The sequence below is a fragment of the Sciurus vulgaris genome (genome assembly GCF_902686455.1).
Source record: "Sciurus vulgaris genome assembly, chromosome: 4".
Lineage (NCBI taxonomy): Eukaryota > Metazoa > Chordata > Mammalia > Rodentia > Sciuridae > Sciurus > Sciurus vulgaris.
The window spans coordinates 80,279,192-80,293,202 of NC_136464.1; the positions used below are offsets into that span (position 1 = coordinate 80,279,192).

A 14,011-nucleotide genomic window follows, 5' to 3' on the forward strand; every position below is an offset into this window, starting at 1 on the left:
ATTTTTGAAAATGTAATCTCAGTATATTCTTAATTATCTGACAAATTTAATTCTCATGCATTTTTTTTGTACTGGTTAGCAAGTTTGAATTATATTCTTCCATATTAATAATTGAATAATATTCAATTCACTTTTCTCATGAACATAAAGTTTATAGCTTACTTTTAATACTAAAAAGTCTAAATATTGTGCAAAAGACACAAGGCAAAGATTTTTGCTGTTACACTTCAATATAGTCCAAATTTGGTTGATAATTTGTTCATTTCAAAATATAAATTTAAAATTGAAACTATTCTCTTCAATTATTCCTGGGAAAATATTAAGTATTTACTGATTTACAGTGTGCATGTGATTTAGAAGTAGTGATCATACAGCAAATTTTGGGAAAAATAAGCTTATATAAGTGAAAATAAACCCTATGGAAATAAAAAGGTTTATCTTAGTTGTATGTTCACATTTTAAGAAGTAGTGAATCATTTTTTTCCTCAATTAAAGGGATGCCATAAGTTAATATTTTACATAAAATTTCTTAAAGGACAAAAATAAATAAAAGAACACTCTCATTAGAAAACTGCATTTGCATAATTACTATAAAATGCCAATTTTACACAAGAAAATAGGAACCAGAAAGGTTTCAAAATCTCTTTTGAATAATATATGCATATGCAGAGGTTCTGCATGGCTACGTCAGTCACCCCATCAATGAAAATATTTACCTTAGAATGTTAACTTTAAAATAAAAATTTTCAATATGAAAACAGAAGCCTTCAGTATAGAATGTACATTTTCTTCAGTCATGTCTCCCTTTCCACCATTATAGGTAAGCTAAATAATTCATTTGTTCTCTATTTACAAAGCAATAAAACTTATGTAAAATATCAGGGACCTATAAATATTTAATATATAAGACCTGCCCAATTCTGTACATTCAAGCCAGGTAAGAACATGTAAAATTCACAAATTAAGTTATTTTTGAGACATTGGTCTAGTGACCATATATTAAAGTATTAATCCCCAGATTACAATGCTATTTGAAGGTGGGGGAATCTTTAGAAGGTGGGGCCCACTGGAAGCAAGTCAGTTCACTGAGGTCATCCCATTGAAGGGTCCAAGCCCCTCCTCTTCTATCCTTGCTTTCTAGCTGCTCTGAGTATCTCCCTCCACCATGTGCACATGCCATCATATAGTGCCTCACTACCTGCTCAAACCAAAACAGGTACAAGCAATTAGTTATTGGAACCTCTGAAACCATCTACCGAAATACACCTTTTCTCCTTATAAGTTAATTAGCTCAGACATTTTTCATAGTAATGGAAAGCAGACTAAAACAGAAGTGATTTTCCATAGATTAAAATGCATAGGTTTTAAATTCTCATTTACTTTCAGTTTTTATTGAGATAATATTTTCATCTCTTTATGAAGTATAGTAAAATAATTTGATACATGTATAGAATATGTAATGATCAAAATATCACAATTAGCACTTTTAACTCCTTTAACAGTAATCCGGTCATTTTGAAATATGTCATAGATTGTAAAATATAGTTGTTTTACTATATTTCAGAAAAATATAACCAATTTCTCCCACTTAGCAGTGTTTTGGTAACATCTTAGTCTCTTCTCTCATCACCCTTTCCAAGTCTCTAATGACAATTATTCTATGCCATTCTTCTGTGAAATTAGACTTTTAGTTTCTACAAGCGAGTTAGAACATGCGATATTTTTCTTTCAATATTTGACTGGTTTATTTGACTGGTTTCACTTAACATGATGACCTCCAATTCTACCCATGTTGCTGCAAATGACTTTAGGATCTCATTCTTCTTTTAGGGATGAAAAATATCCTGTTGGTCATACACACCACATTTACTTTGTCCATTTAACCACTGATGAACATATCAGTTGATCCCATGTCTTGTCTATCATGAATGCTCCTACAAAAACACGAGAGTGCAGATGTTGCCATGAGATACTGATTTCATTTCCTTTGGATGTATAACAAGTAGTGGGATTGCTGGATCCTGTGGCACTTCCATTTTAGTTCATTAAGGAATCTCTAGTGTCGTTTTCCACAATGACTTAGGTGCCACCAACAGTATGTAAAATGTCTCATTTCTTTGTGACCTTGCATTTTTCTGTTTATTTTGGCTTTTTTATAATAGCTACTTTAACTGGGATAGCATGATATCTCTATATTGTTTTGATTTGCATTTTCTTGATGAATAATGATATTGACTATTTTTTCATTTATTTGTTGAACATTTGTGTCTTTTATGAGAAATGTCTATTCAGGCCTTAAGTACATTATTTAATTGGATTATATGTTTTAGATGAGATTGCCAGTTGCAGGAAGCCACATTTCACCACACCAAATAAGATTTAGAGAATTCTGTAATCTGAAAAAATTGTTTCATGCCCTATTCTAGTTAATTCTGTAATGGCAAATAATCTCTAGTTCTGACTAGAATGTATTTAGGTAGAATCACATAACACAAATATTTTGTGTGTCTGATGTTTTCATTCATTATACATGTGAAATTCTCCGTGTTGTTGCATGTATGATTATTGTCTCCCCTTTTATTGATGATAAAATACATTTGCATACATACACCTAAAATTGATTTACTCATTTTGCCTTCCACCATGGGATGATGTAGCACAAAAACCCTTCCAGATACTGACCCTGTATGGACTTCTTAGCCTCCAGAACTATGAACTTAACATTTCCTAGTTATTAAAAACTACCCATTTTGTGGTATTCTGTTATCATAACACAGAACAGACTAAGAAAGAAAATTTGGTCTGTTAAGTGGGGTAATTGCTATAAAAGATAGCTGGAAAAGAAATAGATTTAGAAATGAATAATGATTAGAGAACGGAAGAATTTGAAGGACTAGGTGAGGAAAAGTCTATGTCATCATAAATGGAGCATTAAGGGTGATCCTAGTGAGGGTTCAGAAAAAAGAATATATGAAATTTTTAGCAATTGTTTAATTAGCTTAGATCAAAATTTTGAGAGATGTGGATTTTGAAAGCAATTCTGATGAAATATCAGATGGAAATGAGGAATAAGATATTGGAAACTAGAGTAAAGAACATCCTTGTGACACAGAACTTGACTGAATTGTGTCAACAGAATTTAAAAGTAATAAACTAGAATGTATCTCAGAAAAAAATAAGCAAGCAGCAAATCATTTAGAGCTCCACATAGCTCTTTTAACTGCATAGAGTAAAATGTGAAAATTAAAAATATGGAATTTATAATGAATAGAAAAACAACTTTTAGATTTGATGATATCTCAGTCTGGTTTGATAGAGAATGAAAGAGTATTTTCAGGAAGTGAAACCAAAGGTATAGACAAGCAGGTGATAGGAAGACTACTATTAATAGTACAAAATCAGAGTCTATCCTGACACACGCATAATGAGAGAATGACATCAAAGTCACTTTGGAGGTTACTGATTCCCTTCCTTTCATCTCAGGTCCAAGGGGACCAAGGCCTAGGGGAAGGACACTGGCCAAAAATGAGTCCTAGGACCCACTCGGAAGCCTGGAGTTTGCTGTCCAGGACTGACTCCAGTCCTGCTTCCCACATTCTGGCACAGCACTCCAGTTACCCTAACTGTGGCTCAAGTAGGCTCACAAATGGGTTTGCACATTGCTATTGAAGGTGCAATGGGAATGTCTTGCAGCATCTATTAAGTATGAAGACACAGAACTCAAGAGCTGTTGGGAAACATTTTTTTCCACCTAGATCTCAAAGGACATCAGTGTCCTGGGGGCCCACACAAACATATGTTACACAATCAAAGTCACCAAAGAGAGTCCTCAATAGGGCAATACTCTGCAGAACTACAGGATCAGATATACTATAAAGAGTGTAGGGTCACCACTGTGATCCCAGAACAATAAAACCACCAGTGTGTAATGGCACCATGGAGAGCTGCAGGCATGAGACCCTAAACTATGAGAACTGCTTTATGGGCTAAGTCCATTAAAGCCAGAGCATGTGAAGGCAGCAGGACCCAGAGTGGGACAACATCAGGGTCCCCAGATGGTGGGACACAGAGTCAAACAAAATTTTCTTCAGGTTTACAATTTAATTTGTTTCCTCTGTGGGATTTGGATTACTTGGACCATTTATCACTTCTTTTCTTTCCTATTTCCCATTTTGGAATAGAAATGTCTGTACTATGCCAGTCCCATCATTATATTTTAGAAACATGCAACTTGGTTTGATTTCACAGGCTCACAGCTGGAAGATAATTTAGCTCAGAATAAACCATGCCTTTGAGTCTCATGCACAAATGATTTGCACGAGTCTCTGGACTTTAGATTTTGATTGATGTGAGATAGAGTTAATACTTTTGGGGCTATTGAAATAAAGTCATTGAATTTTGCATGTGAAGAAGACATGAGTTTTTGGATCAGAGGAAGAATGTTAGGTTTTTAATGAAGTCCCTTATAGAACTCATGTTGAAATTTAACTGTCACTATTACTAAGTACTAACAGTACTAAGCTGTGAGACCATCAAGAGGTAATTAAGCCAAGGGATCTTAACCAGTGAGGTATTGGAAAGGGTCAGGCAGTCAGTGGAGGTAAGAATGATGAGGGTCTGGTAATGAAAAAAATGAAAAAATTGTTTGACTCATGTATTTCAAGTCAGGCAGTCAATATGGATAAAATAATGAGGGTTTCAAGAGAAACTGATTTTTCAAGGGAAGAAAAAAGGGTAGTTGATGGTTATTTTTCAAGAATATAAAAAAAAATCTTCCATGTTCTTGCTCCTAGGCACACATATGGGGGAGAAAGGAAAAACAATGATTAATGAAAGAGAGATGTTCTGAGGATTATAAAAAAGGCAAGTGAGGCCAATACCATGCCATTTTTGTTACTATGGCTTTGTAGTATAGTTTAAGGTTTGGTATACCCAAAGGACTTAAAATCAGCATATTAAATTGATGCAGCTACATTAATGTTTATAACAGCTCAACTCACAATAGTTAGAGTATGAAACCAACCCAAGTGCCCTTTAACATATGAATGGATAAGGAAAATGTGATATATATATAATATATATATAATATATAGGAAAAGGATTATATACATATATATATTCCATATATACATATATGGAATATTACTCAGCCTTAAAGACGAATGAAATAATGGCATTTGCTGGTAAATGGATGGAGCTGGAGAACACCATGCTTAGTAAAATAAACCAATCCCCAAAATCAAAGGCTGAATGTTTTTTTCTGATATGCAGATGCTAATTCATAAAATGGGTGGGGGTGGCTAAGGAAGAATACAGTTATTTTAGATTAGATAGAGGGGAATAAAGGAAGGGGTGGAGGTATGGGGGCAAGAAAGATAGTAGAATGAATCAGACATTTTTACCCTACGTACATATATGACTATATGACTGGTGAGATTCTACATTACGTACCACCAGAAGAATGAGAAGCTATACTGGATTTATGTATGATGTATCAAAGTGCATTCTACTGTCATGTATAACTAATAGAACAATAACAACAAAAATAAATCTATCAGAACATCTGGTGAAAAATTTCATTATCCTGATATAATGTATCAATAAAAAAAGTGAAAATTTCATTAAAAGAAAAAAGGCAAGTGACAACTCTCCCAAGGGCTTTTGGCTCCCTTCCTCTCCAGAGGATTCTGTCTCTATCACTTTCTTAAATACCTAAATCTTGCTTACTGTGCTTGCTTGCTTTGGATGTTTGCAGTGTTCATTCTTGGACTCCATAGAACACAAGCTCAGTCCTGATCACCAATAAGCCTGGTATCACCATCATGGGTGTTACTGCTGTTATAAAAGGATGAGTTTGTCTTTATCTTGCACTGCCTTGTCCTTTCTGTTTCTTCCATGGTTTTGTAAAGTAAGAAGGCTATTTCCAGATATACTCTCCTTGATCTTAGAATCCTCAGCTTCCAGTTTTATAAGAGAATATGTATGTTTTTCTTGAATACCTACTCTGTGGTATTTGTTATAGCAGCACACAAGAGACTAAGACACCATACATGGTGATGCTGACCTGAATAAGGTTTCGTTATGCTGATTTCTATTTTCAGAAAGAAAAGGGACGTGGTTAAAATTATGATTGCTTGAAAGATGGAGTAACAGTTTCCTTCCTGTCTGGAGGGAGAAATCTAAAAGAAAATGACTCAAAATCATACACCTATCCTTTAGCTGCTGTTACAGCAATGCTCATGTTATGATACCCATGATGTATTAAGGATATTTTATTCCCCTTCTTCACTAAACCCCAAAATCTATCTGTGAAGCTTTCGCATTGCTGCTAGCTGAGCAGATCTGTTTCTTAACTGTTAGTAATGATGCTGTGGTCACATTCTATATTTCCTTAGGAGGAGAGTTATTAATGGTAGTAAATATTAATATATATTATTCTTTGTCAAAATGCAATTCTTCAGAGTGTTGAGTCATTCTTATATAATGTCTTCTTCAGAGAGAATTAATGTAGTGTCCCAAGAGATTCTTGGAATTCCTAATGACAGATTTTGTGGATCAATTAGTTTCACTTATCGTCAGTAAGTCTAAACAACAAATCGACACTTTTAATTGTCTTTTTGACAGAAATAACTGAGGGCAATACTCTCCCTTGAATGGAGGAGAGTAAGAGTGGAGATAGTAAGGTGAATGGAGAATGCTTGGTTGTAGGGATCCATTTTCTGTGGCTACAGAGCAGTGGGGTTTCTCCAGAAGAGTAACGGAGTGACAGCTAATCTAGACAGAACAATGAGTAAAATTTATTTTTTTGGAGACACGTTAGAAATCTTACACCGTACTTATTCACGCAAACCCTACTAACATTGTCTCACTATTGATCTAAGTATGTGAAAACTTTTGCTGTGGTTGTTTTAAATATGCCACTATTAAATAGTGTCTACCCACTGGGCCATGTCATGAATAATTTTAAATCACTAAAGACAAACGAGCAAATTTGTAATAACATTTTATGTATACTTTTAATTATTAATCACGTGTATTCCAACTTGGAAAAAAGACTCAATAGATAGTTGTTGAATCATATTTTTCATTTGTGGCAAAAGTTTTCAAGGTTAGAGAGTTCTGGAGATTCACTGCACAATAATTTGCATATACTTAATAATGCAGACTATGATCTTAAAAGACTATAAAAGATGGTAAATTCAATATTCTTGTATTTGCCACAATTAATTATGAAAAATAAAAAATTCTAATTAAAATATTTCTCTGAATGTAGGGTAAGAATTCCTGGGTCAGAGTATGTTTATTTTCAGGAAGTATCAGTACAATATCCTGCTTGAAACATTTGCTTTCAAAGTGCCTCCTGGCCTCAAATTTTTGTCCCCCACTTTCCATACATTGATCACTCACATGCTCTCCATGGAAGACATCCCCCGTCCTGTTCAATCACTGAGTCCAGCTCAAGGTCTGGAATCCCCTGAGGTAGAGCTCTCTAAACATTTGTTCTTATATGTGAACTAAAGACAACTTGCCTTCTCCTGCCATGGCCAAAGGCTCCATGCCCCATTATCTGTGACCATTATTCTCTTTGTTTCTTTCCAGAACTTTTGAACTCTGAAAACTGTCTTTAGCTCTGAGAAGTTTAATCATCCAGAACTTAAACATTCAAAGACTTCTTAGTACAAAATTGGTGTTTATTAAGCATTATTTTTTACTCAAAATCCAAAATGTTTTTGAACTACCTGTTTGCTTCAGTTTCTTGTGCCAGTGAGCACATTTCAAGTCCTTTTATGAACATCCCTCTTAAGTTTGACCTACTTCCTTCACACTTTCTTTATTTTCCTCCTTACATTTCCCTCCTGCCTTCCTCCTCCTCCTTCTTCTACTTTTTCACCTTTTGTCTTCTTTCCTTGCTCTCCTCCTCCTTCTTTCTTCTCTTTCCTTCTTCTTTTCCTTCTTCTCCTCTATTCTCTGTCTGAAGGAAGGAAGTTTTCCTTGGGAACTTAGGAACTGAGTGAAAATGCTACACCATGAATCTAGCCTTTCCCTGAGTGAGTCATTCAACTGAAAGGATCCATTGGTCTATTATCATTAAAAGTGTAACCACATGCAATTGTGGGTTCTGTTTGTGTTTATTTCTTGTGATAATTCTCAAAGCAGTGTCTCCCCAACAAAGAAAGCAAGGGGGTTTGATTGGAGAAACATACATATATTGATAAAGGAAAGAATCATCACTGTATTTAGAAACAGGCACATTCCTGAGCATGCTCAGTTTGAGGATATATATTGTGTGATTAAAAAGTGCAGAAGAGACTGCCTCTGAGTGGAGAATTTAATATCATAATGTGCAAAGTTTAGGTCACTTAAGAGAGTCCATCATAATGAATGAGTGAATTTGGCTAGTTCCTTGCAAATTTCTTTTAAGGGCTTTGTCTGAAACAAAAGAGAAAAAATAAAAAAGAAAGAAAGACACAACTCTCAAAGAGCATTGACAGTCGTTTAAATCAGTAGCAGCTTCAAACATACCCCATAAGCAAAGGTGCTTGCTTCTAAATATACCTGAGTAGCAGATAACAAAAGTTATTTATGAATCTTGTATTTTTGTCTTTAGTACCTAATCAATTATCATTTTCAATCCTGAACCCCAGGACATTTATTTTCTTTCTTTTTTGCTATAAAATTTGCAATTCTTTTCTGACATCATGTTTTTCTTGTAATACTTTAACGCCATCAGTAATAACTAACAAACAAAAATATCCCATTGTTCAAACACTTTTTCAGGAGCTCAGAATTTGGACAGCATGTGATCTACCTTACAGTTTACTACAATTTTGTTGAAAATATTTATTCAATGTTTGAGCCTTCCTCAAAAGGACATTGAACCATCTAGACTTCATTATCTCATCTTTATGCCAATGCCATACATTCATTTTAATGAAACTTAAGTTCAAAGTACTGATTTCTGAATCTGTCAGTGCAACAGTTGGACCTGCTGAAAAAAATAAATCTGTACATCTCAGAGATGTAGTAATATCACACTCTAGTACTGCAGGTTGGTTGGATTTCTTATTAATTCTTCACTAAGCAGTAACATGAGTATTTTGGACTCTTCCGCCTTGAGGCTTTGATATTTCCAAGCAGTTTGTTTCCAGCTGTATGAATGATATTTGCATACCAGCATAAAGAGTAGTATCAGCACACATAAAGGACTAGGCCTACCATGTGCAACATTTTAACATTTTTGTCCAGATTCTTCTGGCCAAAGCTGTTGATAGGGCAAAGCTATCATTATGACTTGGATCTTCAATGTCCCCCAAAGTTTCAAGTTCAGTGGTAGGGTTTTGGGGAAGTGATTGGATCTCATGGATTCTGAATGAACTACTGAGATGTGGGACCTGGTTAAAGGAGGAACGTCACTGGGTATGTGCCCTGGAAGGATTGATCTTCTTTCTGACCTCTTCTTCTTTCTGCTTCCTGGTTGCCAAGAGCTGACAGATCTTCTCCACGTCACCCTTCCACCTAGTGTTCTTCCTTACCTCAGGCCAGAGCTATAAAACCAGCTGACAGTGAACCTGAACTAGCAACCAAGATGAATCTTTTCTCTTGTAAGTTGTCCTTGTTAGTAATTTCATCACAGGGATGAAAAGTTGACTAGCACACCTGTCTTGAAGGAACCCTGTGAAATGGAAAAGAACACACAGATAGGGGGGTGCATCATTAGTCTTTGCCTACACACTTTTCTTATGAATTCTTATGTATGATGTTCTTATGTATTTATGTTGTTACACCTCACTGTACAAATTGCTTTCATAACATGCCATTTATTTTCATTACTCTATCTTACTTGAAAGTGCACATCCCCTTAACATTGATTTACATTTAAAATTTTTTAAAAATTATTTATTTATTTTTTATTTTTATAGACTGCATTTTGATTCATTGTACACTAATGGGGTACATCATTTCATTTCTGTGGTCGTGCATGGTTTAGATTCATACCATTCGTGAAACCATACATGTTCATAGGGTAATGATGTCTCACTCATTCCACCATTTTTCGTACGCCCCTCCCTCTCATTTCCTTCTACAAAATCTAAAGTTCCTTCATTCTTCTCTCACTCCTGACCTCTGCCACCCCCATTATATATCAACATGCACTTATTGGGGAAAACATTTGGCCTTTGTTTTTTTGGGATTGGCTTATTTCACTTAGCATGATATTCTCCAATTCCATCAATTTATCTGCAAATGCCATAATATTATTCTTCTTTATGGTTGATTAATATTCCATTGTGCATATATACCACAGTTTCTTTATGAAATATAAGTTGAAGTTATGTAAAATACATCTGATTAGAAACTTTAAGAAACTTTACATGGTTTGTCTAATAATTTGTTTCACTCTTTTGGAAAGTTCATATATTTCGTAGAGGGGCATGGGAAACTACATTCTATAAATTGAAATAAAGAGGCATGGTACAGCACTACTGCTAAACTATAGCTGATATAAGTTTTAGCTGAAAATGAACTTTGATGCTTAAATTATAAGAATATTGAGGTTATTATGACCAAAAATTCATGAAAATTAAATTTATTTTTTTCTTCAAAATGAATATGAATTTGTGATTTTATAACAGTATTATCTCATTTGTTCTTTCTGAACTTATATCTACCTGAGATAGATAGGCAGGCAGGCAGATTGGTAGATGGACAGATAGAAGATAGATATCATCAAAATGGCGGTGCAACCGAAGGAGACGCTGCAGCTGGAAAGCGCAGCCGAGGTCGGCTTCGTGCGCTTCTTCCAGAGCATGCCGGAGAAGCCAACCACCACCGTGCGCCTCTTCGACCGGGGCGACTTCTACACTGCTCACGGCGAGGACGCGCTGCTGGCCGCCGGCGAGGTGTTCAAGACCCAGGGGGTGATCAAGTACTTGGGACCAGAGCAAAGACTCTGCAGAGTGTTGTGCTTACTAAAATGAATTTTGGATCTTTTGTAAAAGATCTTCTTCTGGTTCGTCAATATAGAGTTGAAGTTTATAAAAACAGACCTGGAAATAAGGCATCCAAGGAGAATGATTGGTATTTGGCATTTAAGGCTTCTCCTGGCAATCTTTGTCAGTTTGAAGACATTCTGTTTGGTAACAATGATATGTCAGCTCCCATTGGTGTTGTGGGTGTTAAAATGTCCACAGTTGATGGTCAAAGGCAGGTTGGAGTTGGGTATGTTGATAACATACAGAGGAAGCTAGGACTGTGTGAATTCTCTGATAACTATCAGTTTTCCAATCTGGAGGCTCTCCTAATTCAGATTGGACCAAAGGAATGTGTGTTACCAGGAGGAAAGAATGCTGGAGATATGGGGAAACTGAGCAGGTTATTCAGAGAGGAGGAATTCTGATCAAAAAGAGCTGACTTTTCCACAAAAGACATTTATCAGGATCTAAATCAGTTGTTGAAAGGCAAAAAGGGAGAACAGATGAATAGTGCTCTCTTGCTGGAAATGGAGAATCAGGTTGCAGTTTCATCACTGTCTGCAGTAATTAAGTTTTTAGAACTCTTATCAGATGCTTCAAATTTTGGACAGTTTGAATTGACCACTTTTGACTTCAGCCAGTACATGAAACTGGATATTGCAGTAGTTAGAGCTCTCAACCTTTTCCAGGGTTCAGTTGAAGACACTACTGGCTCTCAGTCTCTGGCTACATTACTGACTAAGTGCAAAACCCCTCAAGGACAAAAACTGGTTAACCAGTGTATTAAGCAGCCTCTCGTGGATAAGAACAGACTAGAAGAAAGATTAAATTTAGTGGAAGCTTTGGTAGAAGATGCAGAATTGAGGCAGAGTTTACAAGAAGATTTACTTTGTCAATTCCCAGATCTTAATTGATTTGCCAAGAAATTTCAAAGACAAGCAGCAAACCTTCAAGATTGTTACCAACTCTATCAGGGCATAAACCAACTCCCTAATGTTATACAGGCTCTGGAAAAATATGAAGAGAAGGTCATCGTCTTCCACTGAGCACACACAGCTTTGCTTCAGATATACGTGAAACAGTGAGAAAGAAAATACCTGCCTAAGCCAACCAGATTAACCAAACTGACTGACTATCAGCGAGGTGGTAGATGTTGCAGCCAGATCACCCTCACATCCAGAAATAGCTATTTGAAAAGATATAGACCTTTATTCATCATTTCCCTTTCCTACCCCACTCTGGAGATTAAACCTAGGCCTTGCACATGCTAGGAAAACACCAGGTATTGATGTTGGCAGTTTTTGTGACTCGTCTTATTGATCTTCGTTCTGATTTCTCAAAGTTTCAGGAGATGATAGAAACAACTTTAGATATGGATCAGGTGGAAAACCACGAATTCCCTGTAAAACTTTCATTTGATCCTAATCTGAGTGAATTAAGAGAAATAATGGATGACTTAGAAAAGAAGATGCAGTCCACATTAATAAGTGCAGCCTGAGATCTTGGTTTGGACCCTGGCAAACAGATTAAATTGGATTCCAGTGCACAGTTTGGCTATTACTTTCGTGTAACCTGTAAGGAAGAAAAGGTTCTTCGAAACAATAAAAACTTGAGTACAGTAGATATCCAGAAGAATGGTGTTAAATTTACTAACAGTAAGTTGTCTGCTTTAAATGAAGAATACACTAAAAATAAAGCTGAATACGAAGAGGCCCAAGATGCCATTGTCAAAGAAATTGTCAATATTTCTTCAGGCTATGTAGAGCCAATGCAGACACTAAATGATGTGTTAGCTCAGCTAGATGCTGTTGTCAGCTTTGCTCACGTGTCAAATGGACCATCTGTTCCATATGTACGACCCGTCATTTTGGAGAAAGGACAAGGAAGAATTATATTAAAAGCATCCAGACACGCTTGTGTTGAAATTCAAGATGAAGTTGCATTTATTCCTAATGATGTACACTTTGAAAAAGATAAACAGATGTTCCACATCATTACTGGTCCCAATATGGGAGGTAAATCAACATATATTCGCCAAACTGGGGTAATAGTATTCATGGCCCAAATTGGATGTTTTGTACCATGTGAATCAGCAGAAGTATCTGCTGATTGCATCTTGTGGACTGCATCTTGGCTCGGGTCAGGGCTGGTGACAGTCAGTTAAAAGGAGTCTCCACATTCATGGCTGAAATGCTGGAAACTGCTTCTATCCTCAAGTCTGCAACCAAAGATTCTTTAATAATCATAGATGAATTGGGAAGAGGAACCTCTACCTATGATAGATTTGGACTAGCATGGGCTATATCCTATTACATTGCAACAAAGATTGGTGCTTTCTGCATGTTTCCAACCCATTTTTATGAACTTACTGCCTTGGCCAATCAGATACCAACTGTTAATAACCTACATGTCACAGCACTAACCACTGAAGAGACCCTAACTATGCTTTATCAGGTGAAAAAAAGGTGTCAGTGATCAGAGTTTTGGAATTGACGTTGCAGAGCTTGCTAATTTCCTTAGGCATGTAATAGAGTGTGCCAAACAAAAAGCCCTGGAACTTGAGGAGTTTCAGAGTATTGGAGCCTCACAAGGACATGATGAAACAGAACCAGCCAAAGAAGTGCTGTCTGGAAAGAGAGAAAGGTGAAAAAATTATTCTGGAGTTTCTATCCAAGGTGAAGCAAGTGCCTTTTACTGAAATGTTGGAAGAAAACATTACAATAAAATTAAAACAACTGAAAGCTGAGGTGATAGCAAAGAATAATAGTTTTGTAAATGAAACCATTTCATGAATAAAGGTTACTACATAAAAAAAAACAATGGAATGAAGATAGTGTTGATAAACTGTAGTCTGTAAGACTTTTGTTTTATATTAACCCCTTTTCCACAGTATTTGAGTGGTTGACTAATGATGCCCATAGGATATCAATTTAATAAAATACGTAGTGATAGTACATTTTCAAAAATCTTTATTTTAGAAATTGAGAGCTGTAACTAAGGACTATTTAAATGGACACAAGCAATAGTAAGCAATGTGC

At 35.9% G+C, this 14,011-nt stretch overlaps 1 pseudogene across 1 annotated transcript; it reads left to right on the forward strand.

Moving 5' to 3' along the window:
* Positions 1–10,264: 10,264 nt before the first annotated feature.
* LOC306660385 (DNA mismatch repair protein Msh2-like) lies at positions 10,265–13,783 on the forward strand (annotated as a pseudogene). Its single transcript has 2 exons — positions 10,265–12,001; positions 12,244–13,783. The product of its transcript is annotated as a DNA mismatch repair protein Msh2-like (transcript).
* The last annotated feature ends 228 nt before the right edge of the window (positions 13,784–14,011 follow it).